At 49.9% G+C, this 11,116-nt stretch overlaps 1 pseudogene; it reads left to right on the forward strand.

Annotated features, from left to right (window-relative positions):
- Positions 1-3,448: 3,448 nt before the first annotated feature.
- On the forward strand, positions 3,449-10,255 carry LOC120587063 (carcinoembryonic antigen-related cell adhesion molecule 1-like; annotated as a pseudogene).
- The last annotated feature ends 861 nt before the right edge of the window (positions 10,256-11,116 follow it).

The following is an 11,116-nucleotide window of genomic DNA, read 5'->3' on the forward strand; positions in this document are numbered from 1 at the left end:
TCCTCTCTGACTGTGGCTCACTTTCTAGTCACACCTGTTTTGTGTCACCCTCTGCCTTCCTAGATACTCCCTCTCTGGCTTCAGTATCCTCCTTGGTAAAATGGACAGCTGATGGTCGCATATTCATGGGGTGATATAATGTAAAACAGGCCTTATTAAAAATGTAGTAAGTTAAATAGATGGGAGCACAGACTTCTCCCACTTTGCCCATTCCTGCCTCAGATGGGTTCTCCTAGGGCCCCACCCCATAACTCTATCCTAGCCCTGTGATCAATCTTTGCCAGCTGAGGGGCACGACAACATGTCATCAAAAAGAAATGGAGACTGATCTTACAGCCCCATTTCTGCTCTTTGTTATTTCCCAAGATCCCTCTTCAACCGAGAAACTGGGACCATCTCCCTGTTGGATGGGTGGGGCCTACTGACATGCCCCAAAGGGAGGGGTATGTACGTTTCATAATGGGCATTGTGTCACGGGATGATGCGAGGGGCGGCTTGTGATCTCACAAGCTGGCAGATACTTCGGAACTTATGTCCAGTTACTCATTTTGACGCGACGAGTAACTAGTCCTGTGCCCTTTGGAAAATGAATAGAAAGCTACCTCGCATTTCCCCGCCTCAGCCCCAGCCCTCACCTCCTCTTCCTTCACACTCTCACTATCCAACCCACCTTCCTTCCCTGACTCCTCGCCCTGCTGTCCCTCATCTCACGCCCCAGCGACACTCGCCTCCCTCCAGTTTCCCTTCTCTAATGAGTGCCAGCCGTGCCCACCACCCTCCCTTAAACATTTCCCTAGCCAGCTCTTCCTCTGTTCTCCCTAGACCATCCACTAGTTGCCCTGTTCATCACGCTCCCCCTTCCTGTCACCTCTCTGTTTATACCCCAAGACCTCCTCCTAGGCCTCCTTTCTAGTCCTTTGGACCCTAGTCCTTGCCAACACTCAAGCCACCCCAATCAGACCAGGTGATTCACAGATATCATCCTGGAGAGGTCTTTTCCCTACTAGTGGGACAGACCGGTGCAGTTCAGAATGTGGCTTGCCAGGAGCCTGACCTGGAGAACAGGCAAACTGGTAATAATGGAACAACCAACATTCAGTGACCTTGGAGGGTAAGCTCTGCTAATGCCTGGACTCCCTTTCCCATGATGGTGGTTTTCAGTCATGACCAGATGCTGGTTCTCTTACTACTATCTGTCCTTTGCCTTCATTCACATCTTTTTAATACTCTGCAGATGCCAAAGACACCCTATACAAGTTCCTTTGTCTGGACAGTCTGATCCTTTCCTCTTCTGCCTGATCAGCCAGCCTGCAGAGGCTTCTACCTTTTTAATTGGCTTCTCAGTGAAATCTGGCCTGTGCCTACAGGACAAACAGCAGGACCAGTCACACAGAAGATAGAGAACAGTGAAGAGTGGAAAGCATCTAATCTGGGTGAGTCCAATTGACCTATCCTGCGTTAAAGTGCATGCAAAAATGAGTGACCCCCGAGAACTCACACATAGGGCACAAAGTCCCTACTTTAGATAGATAGAGACTCGAGGTTTTTTTCATTTGGTTCCTCCAAGACTCCATTTTTCTGCATCCCAAGATTCCAGAACTTTGCCAGGGCCTTTCTTCTCTTGAGAAATGCCTCCTACAGAGGTGGGGGGTGGGGGGCTCCATTGTATTCTTGTCCAAGCTCTGAAGGTTGAGCTGCTCTCTAGTCTGCTACCGTACCCCAGAATGTGACAGGTAGTAGAGTCTAGATGGCAAGGATACGTCCAGATCCTACCCAGATGATAGCATCAGAAGAATAGAGGACATATTAAAGTGCTCTCCTCAAACTGATATATATATTTAATGCAATCTAAATAACAATTCTAACATATATCTTTAGAGACCTGGACAAGCTGATTATAATATATAAAGAAAGGGAAAGGGTGAAGAATAGCCAAGACTCTCTTAAGAACTGGTAGGAACAATTGCCCTGCTAAATATCAGAACTTATTACTAAAATTACAGGAATCAAGATTATGTAGTACCGGTGCAGGCAAGAACAAATAGACAACTGGCCTGGAAAACAGTCCAGACGGGGACACACATAAGGGGACACTTACCTTAGGATGAGAGTAGCATAGTAGAGCAGTGGAGATAGGACTATCTTTTCAATACGATGGTTCTGGGTCCATTAGATACTCACGTGAACAAAACTTCAGCTAGATACCTACCTCACACTAAACTCAAAAATCCATTTCAAATTTCCAGTCAAGACAGCAGAGTAGGTAAACATTGTGCTTGCTTCCTTTCAAACCACATCAGAATTACAACTAAATTACAGAATACCCATCATTGGGAGTCGCCTGAAGTCTAGCTGAACAGAAGTCCTACAACTAGGGACACACAGAGAAGGCCACTTTAAGACTGGTAGGAAGGGCAGAGATGCAAAATGGGTTGCAAATTGAGAGAAATATCTTGACTACCGAGGTTCCCTCTGAAAATGAGGAATCTGGCCCCACACTGGACTCCCCAGTCAAAAATTCCAGTGCCAAAAAGAGAAGTCACCACAACATCTGCTGTGAAAAACAGTGGAAAGTATGGCTGAGTGAGACAAAGGGCCTCTATAGTAGCAGACACTCTTCTTAAAGCGCCTGCATGCATGGACTTACTTCATCTCCCTTGCATTACGTTCTAGGCTGGTATTTGAGCATTGAGTGTAGAATACACACAGTGGAGACAAACTTTGTAAGACAGAGCTCCCTTCCTGGATTCCAGCCTCTGCAGGCATCACCACAGGGATAAGGACCAGTCTGATGGGAGCAACTCAGTCTCAATTCAGCCCCTCAGCCCTTCCTGTGACCATGACCCTACAGGACCTGAGTGGTACCCTGGGATTCTCACAGAGATGCTCAGCCTGGGCAGCTCTTCCTCAGACCTCTGTTCCAGGGCTCCTAACTCCAGAGACCTAGGAGAGCCTCTGCAAGCTTGGATTTGGGCTCCTGGGCAGGGCCAACTGGGAGCAATGATTTCCACAGGGCAAAGTCACAAGATCACCTGAGCTGGTAACCAGTGAGGGGACAGCCCAAGAGCCACAGCTGGGCAAGAGCAGAGCTTGGCCCTTTACCTGAGACTGTACGTGGAGAGCACGGATGAACAAAATCTCGGAACCACCAGCCAACTTCCCTGGGGGACTTGGGAGACTCCAAAGGAAGGTCAGTGTCCCCAGGGAGGAACAGAGGAGAGAAAAGTTTCTGACAGTCCCTTGTCCACCAGGGATGAGCTCAGGGAGGCAAATAATGATATTGGGGCAGCTCCTCCATACTAAGCTTTAGGTCAAGTGTTTGGGGATGTTTTAAGGTTAATTTACAGATAATACAGTAATCCAGAGTTCATACACCATTTACTCGATTTTATTCAAGGTGAACGGAGGCACAGAGAGATACAGTCACTGAACCAGGGTCACATGGACCATGAGCAGCGAGCGGCTCGGAATCGTTGGAGGTCAGTTTGCATCCAAAGCCTCATCCTCTCCTCCATCCTGTAGGTCTTATTAGGTGTGTGTGGACCCTGAGACCAGCCATTGGTTTGGAACCTTTCTTCTCAGACACCCCCAGCTCAGAGGGAGAGATTCTGGTCTGGGGAGTGAAAGCAAATGGAGGATTATTCTGTGTTTACCCTGAAATCAAATTACTTGAAGTCACAATCAGAGTCAGTGCTGGGAACGCCCAGGCCATCCTGTCAGGTGGCCCATCCACACCTCCCTGCACTGGACTCGAAATCACTTATTTGTTTCCTGATATGTTGGTGTCACTCCTGCTGGTTACGAAGGAAAGGACGTTCCTGCTCACTCCCCACTCCACACCTGCAACCAGCTCAGGGCCCAACATGTGGCACACACTCAAGTGTTCTGATGAAGGAGGAAGGAATTATGGGGAACGCATGAATGAAATGAATGAACGAGTGAATGACTCATAATCTCTGCAGCGACGGGCACCTGGATGCAGAGTCCTATGAGGTTTTGCTACCCCTGTGCCCTGTCCCTCCAGGGGCTGAGACCCACATTCCATCCCTCTGACCACCTGCCCCTAAGCACCCCCAGCAGCCAGTCTCATGGTGACTATGGGGCTGCTCGAACATGGGTTTTCTGTCCTCGCTGGTCCTGCTCTGGGGCAGCCGTGGGGCCTCTGAGTCACCTGTAACCCCCACCGCTCACTGCCATGGACAGTTCTGGCTCTCTGCTCCTCTCATGTCCCTCACCTGCCTCCTCCTTCGCTCCAGCCACACTGCCCTGCTCTGCTCTGTTTCCTCCTCCCGGAAGCCTCCCTGGATTCTCCCACTAACCCCTGTGGACAGGCCCACCTTCCCAGGCAAGAGGAAAGGACGCAGAAGTCAGCCAGAGCAGCAACCCTGGGCTCCATCATGAGCCAGTGTCCCAGGTCACCATGAGAATGAGCTTCCGCTGTGCCCTATCCAGGGCTCCCTCCCTCCCTGATGCCAACAAGAGGAACAGGCCACGTGACAGGGACTAGGACCCCTTGATCTGCTCTCTCCATGACTCAACCAGGGAGTCAGAGGCAGAAGGGACAGGTCTCAGTCCTCAAAAGCTCTCGGGCTCACTTCACCCCTGACTCATGACTCACATTCTCACCCTTGGGAGGCTCCTGTTCCTCCTAATGACTCCCAAAAACGACCCTAGGTGGGGCCGGTGAACCTGTGCTGTGTGACAGATTTGTTCACTATTTCGCACCCTGTGTCCTCACGGTGGCACCTTTACCATAGGGTGGGGTCCCCTCTGACACTGAAATCACCAGCCAATGTCCTTATGCTCAGACGCTGTCCAAGTTGGATGACTTTGCTCAAACTCTACTTCTGTCTCCTGAGTTAGAAAAATAATGCATGCCCCATACCCAAACAGAGGCTCCTCCCCACTTGCCTGACTGTCACTAGAAACTGACAACAGGGACCTGCTTCCTAAATCTACTAACATACACATATCATTTCTCACTCGGTATCGTGCCTCCCTTTATACAGCAGACACACCTAGACTTCCCCTCCGATCACGCCTGTCCTCTTAACAGGCTCACACTCTCTCTCTCCCCGGGGAGTCACTGCTTTCAAACCCAAGGTGGCATCTTCCCTTGATCACAGTGTGACCCTGGATGGACTGTAGAACCTGGTCTATGACCTTCAGAGCTCTCTAGAGAGAGAGTCCTCCAGAAACTGGTCTTATTTCTTTGCAGCATTAATAATGTTTCCACATTTTCTTTCACAGTTTAACTTGTACTCAAATCTCTTTCATAACTGTCATTATGAATGGTTCACGAAGGTGGATACCAACCACACCCTCTTCACACTGGTCACCAATTCTGCATCAGAAAACACAAATATGCATTTCAGGAAAGATCACCATGGTCCTCACCACCGTCTGCAGTGGGACGGGGGACATTAAGGACCAAGGGCAGAGAGGGTGGTTCTGCTCCAAAGACAGCCAGCCCCAGCCATCCCCCCACTCTCTCCCCATCATTTCCAGCACTGACTCTGTTCCACCCTTTCTGGGGTCACCGTTTCATGTCAGTCACCTGAACAACCTGTCCCACGAGAGACATTGCCATCTGAGTCCTGAGCTGACCTCCAGGCTTGCTCCTGGTCGCCGGGTGTCATTTCTGCTCAAACCCCCAGTCCCAGGCCAGGCAGTCAGCTGGTCAGTGAAGAACCAGGAGAGGTGAGGGGTGAGTTGGGTCTCTGATCCAGGTCCTGTGTCTTTCCATGAACCAATGATGCAAATCTATTGACACTTGAGAAAGTCTGTGCCTTCTCCCAGACATACAGCTGGCAGCCATATGTTCTCTGAGTGCTCAGATCCTCACGCTTTTGTCATGTGAAATGCAGACCTGCCTTATTTTTTGAAGGACTTGGGCTGGCTGAGAGGTGAGAGATGCCAGCCCAACTCTGATTAAGATGCCTTGGGAGGAATCAAAGGTCCCACACAGGGCATTGTTCTCTCTGTTATCTACACAGCGGAGCTACCCTCACCCAACATCACAAGCAACAACTCCAACCCTGTGGAGGACAAGGATGCTGTAGTGTTAACGTGTGAACCTGAGACTCAGAACACCACCTACGTGTGGTTAGTCAACCGTCAGAGCATAGTGGACAGTGCCCGGCTGGAGCTGTCCAAGGACAACAGGACTCTCACTTTACTCCGTGTCACAAGGAATGACACAGGACCCTATGAGTGTGTCACCTGGAACCCCGGGAGTGCCGGCCGCAGTGACCCATTCCACCTGAACGTCCTCTGTGAGTAACTTCTGTTCCTACCTGACCCAGGCTGCCCACTGAAATCCACACTGCCAGAGCCCAGGATGCATCTGTCCCTCTCAGGTCCAAGTACACAGACCCTCACCCCAGACACCCAGGCTGGCCATGACTTCCTGTCCTAGGCAAATCAGGGAGATCCCAGCCTTGAGACTAGACTAGGAGGGGACAGGTTGTTCCTGTCTTGAGAAGCTCGGGGTCAACCACCTATCATGGGAAACACGTTAATGTCAGGCTCCGTCAACACAGGGTTATGGTTGGGACTTATTAAAAATAGACCGTGACCCAGCTCAGAGGGGCAGTGTGGCCCTTGTACAGACAAGGAGCTTCCCCTTCCCTCTGATTACATCACGTTGGCTTTGTTCTCTTTGTTCCAGATGGCCCGGAGACCCCCACCATTTCCCCCTCAAACCCCCATTACGGTTTTGGAGCAAACCTCAGCCTCTCTTGCCACACAGACTCTAACCCACCCGCACAGTATTCTTGGCTCATCAATGGGAGGCCCCAGGAGCCCACACAGGAGCTCTTTATCCCCCACATCACTGTGAATGACAGTGGATCCTATACCTGCCTCGTCCATAACTCTGTCACTGGCCTCAACAGGACCACAGTCACAACTATCACAGTCTCCGGTAAGTGGCTCCCTGGATCATCGGCCCCAACTCTGGGGTGGAGTCTGTCTGGTTTTCAGAAAAGAATCTGAAAGAAATTACTTCCCATTTGCTAGTGTCACAAGCAAATTACAAATCTGTCCCTGAACCCTCCCACTACGTGTCTGCAGATCCCTCCTCCCCTTGCTCTTGACTTCTCATGGCAGATGTGGTGGGTCCAGCATGGACTGTGTGGAGGTGGTTCTCTCAGCCCCGGAAAGCCCCACGTGGAGGGTCTCTGCAGGTGGGCAAGGAAGAAGGGTCCTCAGGGGCAAGTTCCTTTTGGTTGTTGTTGAATTGCAGAAGATCTTTAGATATTCTGGATGTGAATCTCTTACCACATAAGGTTTGCCAGTGTCTTCTCTTAATATGTGGGAAGTCATCACTCTCTCGTTGTGTCCTCTAGTGCACAGACGTTTCCTGTTCTACTGCACTCAAATTAATCTCTTTTTTCACTTGTTGACTGTGCTTTTGGAGCCTTATTTTAGAAATCACTGGCAAATCCAACCTCCAGAACTGTTTCTCTGTTTTCTTCTACCACATTTCTAGTGTGACTCATGTTTAGATGTTCCATTCATTTTGAGGTAACTTTTGTACAGGGTATAAAGTTCAAGAGTCCACCTTCATTCATTTGCATGTGCATATCCAGGTTCCCATTATTCAGTGTGAGTAGAATTTCCCCCTAAAACGGTCTTGGAGACCTTGTCAAAAATATTTAACCATATAGGGCAGGCTTCATTTCTGAGTCTTCCACTCTCCCCGTTGGTCTAAATTGAGTCCTTATGCTAAACCCCATACTGTTTCGATTACTGTAGATTTGTAGTCAGTTTCAAACTCAGGAAGTCTGAGTTTTCCAACTTCTTTTTTAAGGTTCTTTTGGCTATTTGGGCTCCCTTGAGATTCCATATGAATTTTTGGAAACTTAAAATGTGCAAATATTTTGTTGGAATTTTAACAGGAATTGCATTGAATCTGCGGGTCTCTGTGGGTACTATTGTCATCATAAAAATACTACGTCTTCAGATCCCTGGGCATGGATCTTTCCATTTGTCTCTGTCTTTTTAATATTCTTTCACCGACCTTTTGTACTTTTCCACGTACACATCTATTGCTTCACTGATTAAGTTTATCTCTAAGTAATTTATGATTTTATGTTAGTAGAAATGGAATTGTTTTCTTAAGTTCCTTACCGGATAGCTCATTGTGAGTATATTAAAAAGAACAGCTGATTTTGCATGTTGATATTGAATCCTGCAACTTGGCTGGGTTTGTTTATTCTAACGGTGTTTTTGTGGAGTCTCCGTCGTTTTCTACATAGAACTATATGCATCTGTGAGCAGACATGACTGGACTCTTCCTTTCCAATTTGGATGCATTCTATTTTGTTTTCCTTGACTCTTCGTTCAGGTGTGGACCTCTGCACTATGGTGAAGAGAGGGTGGATGTGGCATTTGTCTTCTTCCTGATCTTAGAGGAAAAACATTCAGTGTGTCAGCTGAGTATGAGGCTGGCTGTGGGCCTTTCCACATAAGGTTTTTATCATGTTCCAGTACTTTCTTTCTGTTCCCGAGTGCCAGTACTTTGTTCAATGGGCAACCATTTTCTAGAAATTTCTTTCACCATGATATTCAATCTGCAGACGAGGAAGGAAAAGTCGTCTTCAGAGTGAGAACCCTTTCTCTTGTAACTTCAATCCTAAATCTCGAAAAACTGGGCGGGGCCATCTTCATTCCCTAGTAAATTACTTAACAAGAAATCAATGGCTTCTCTACTTTATGTGAAGCTGCCCCGGCCTCAGGGATGGCAGGCCTGCCTTCCAAAGATGCGAGAAGTTTATATGAGGAGTGGTGCCTGACCTTTTAAAGTCACAGAAGTTCTAGAAAAGAACACACGAGAGTCCACGAGAAAAAAACTGATGTGACAATGAGGTTGCTGGACACGTGGGCTGAGAAGAGATTCCTGCAGGGCTGGTCATTTTTTTTTTTTAAACCAGAAGAGAGTGTTTATTTTGCAAAGGCTCACGGGCAGGAGGAAGGCACCTAGGCCTCCATAGCCAGCACTCAGCCACCAAAGGACACTGTCAGCCTCCTCCTGTCTCTTCTCCTGTCCGGTGCAAAGAAGAAGGGTGCTGGCAGGGACCAAGGAAGTGATGCCCAGACCTTCGTGAAGTCGGGGGGAGAGTGGAGGGACAGGATGGAGTGATGGGCCGGCCGTCGCTGGGCACCCTGACCAAGGCCCCGGCATCTCCTGGCCTCTCCACACCTGCCCACTCACAGACAGAGAGGATGTACAGTCCTGTCCCTACAGATCGTCACCTGAACAAAGACACTCGTCCTTCTGCAGAGGCCAGAGCCATCCTCTAATGTCCTTTACAGAGCTCACTGTGGACGGCAGTGGCTGAGTTCTGTGAGGGGGCAGCATGGTCCCAGGCCCCAGCCCTGTCTCAGTCAGTCACCTCCCCAGTTTCTCCACAAGCCAGTGGAAAAGCCACACTCCTAGCCAGTAATGCCACTGTAACAGGACATTAGGATGCCTTGGTCCTGACCTGCCTCACAGAAGACACTAGGATTGCCATCCGGTGGTTCCTCAGTGCCCAGTGTCTGCGGCTCAGGGAGGGGACGCAGCTATACTGGGACAACAGCGCACTCACCTCGGCCTGTCAGGAGCGGGGATGCAGGGGGTTGATGGTGTGAGGTCTCCAACCCCTCGATTCCAGCAAAAGTGAGCCCCTCAGGCTGGATGTGCAGGTACGTGACCCTCAACCTCTCCCACCGCCTCCCCTGCATATTTCACGGGCAGGGAGTGGGGGAGGATGCCAGCTTTGAGGAGCTCAGAGCCTCCTTCTGAGCCTGTAGGGCAACATGGGTAAGAACCCCAGAAGCAGACTAATCTCATTCTCGTCTTAGTCTGATGTGCACCAGCCACCTGACCTTGGGCAAGACACTCAACACCTGAGCCTCAGTTTCCCTGTCCGTAACTAGAATAGAGCAGCTGGATCTCAGGGCTGTCCTGAGGATTTTTATCAGGAGGTTAACGAGATTAAAGCCCTTAGGGTCATACACAGGGTCAGGGCCCAGTCGATGCTTTCAAGTAGAGTTACTGTTTTTATGATCGTTGTTATTAGCTGCAAAGTCAACAGAACTGGGTGAAAATGTTGTTTATCACTTACCAGCTCTGTGACTTCTGGTGATTTATTGAGCCTTGACCCGTCCACTCGCTATGATTCCTATCCTGGGTCCTCGGTCCCTTCTCTGGTGACTTCCTCCTGGACCCCATCTGCCTGTGGGTCCTTCTCCTGTGGCCCAGGTCAGACATGGCTCATTAAGGCCTTTCCTCAGCTCCCCTCCAAAACGGCATTGGTGGGAGAGGAGGTCTCCACGTCCTGCTTGGCGAGGAGTCCCTCCTTGTTCCCTGTTCCCCTGTTCTGACACCAAAGCTGAGACCTCTCCCTGCACCCCTCACAAATAAGCCTGACCTTTCCTAGGGTGCTTGCTAATAAGAGTGAGGAGATGTAGCATGGAGCAGGATTGGAATGCATGTTACATGCATGGAGGTGTCTGCTCAGGAGACAGAGTTGTCACTTCCTGTGAAGAGATGACCTTCCCTTTCTGTCCTGACACCCACTCTACCCCTTGTCCAGGCTCCGCTATCCAGCCCCAGGACAGCGGTTCCTATTTGAGGTGAGTGCAGTAATGAATCTTCTGTATCACAGGCCCATCAGGGCCTGGGATCTGCTGTGCTCCCAGGTCCAGGAAACAGCAGTGTAAAATGGAAACGGGGTGGTGACGGGAGAGGGGGCTGGGGACAGAAGCCCCCTTCACAGTCAGACCCCCATGAGACTGGGCGACACCGTATGTGTTCTGAGAAGGTTGCAGGGCTCAGGGGCCTCTTCTCTCTCTCACAGGAATTACTAAACCCCGACACAAACATTTCCTGCCGGATCCACCCCAAAGCAGGAGCGGCATCTTAGTTTCTCAGCCCTGCTCCTTCGGGGCCTCGAGGCGGGCCACCTGGGTGCTTCAGGAACTGGAACCTGAGCCAGAAAACCAGATCTGAGCCCTGAGGATATTTGGAGACCTGGGTCCAAGCTCGGGGACCTTCCTTTTTACTGGAGACTCCAACAGGCCATCCTGAGCAGGACAAAGGCTCCCATCCTCCACAAACTAGGAGCTC

The sequence above is a fragment of the Pteropus medius genome, unplaced genomic scaffold (assembly GCF_902729225.1).
Source record: "Pteropus medius unplaced genomic scaffold, Ma_sr-lr_union100, whole genome shotgun sequence".
Taxonomy (NCBI): Eukaryota; Metazoa; Chordata; class Mammalia; order Chiroptera; family Pteropodidae; genus Pteropus; species Pteropus medius.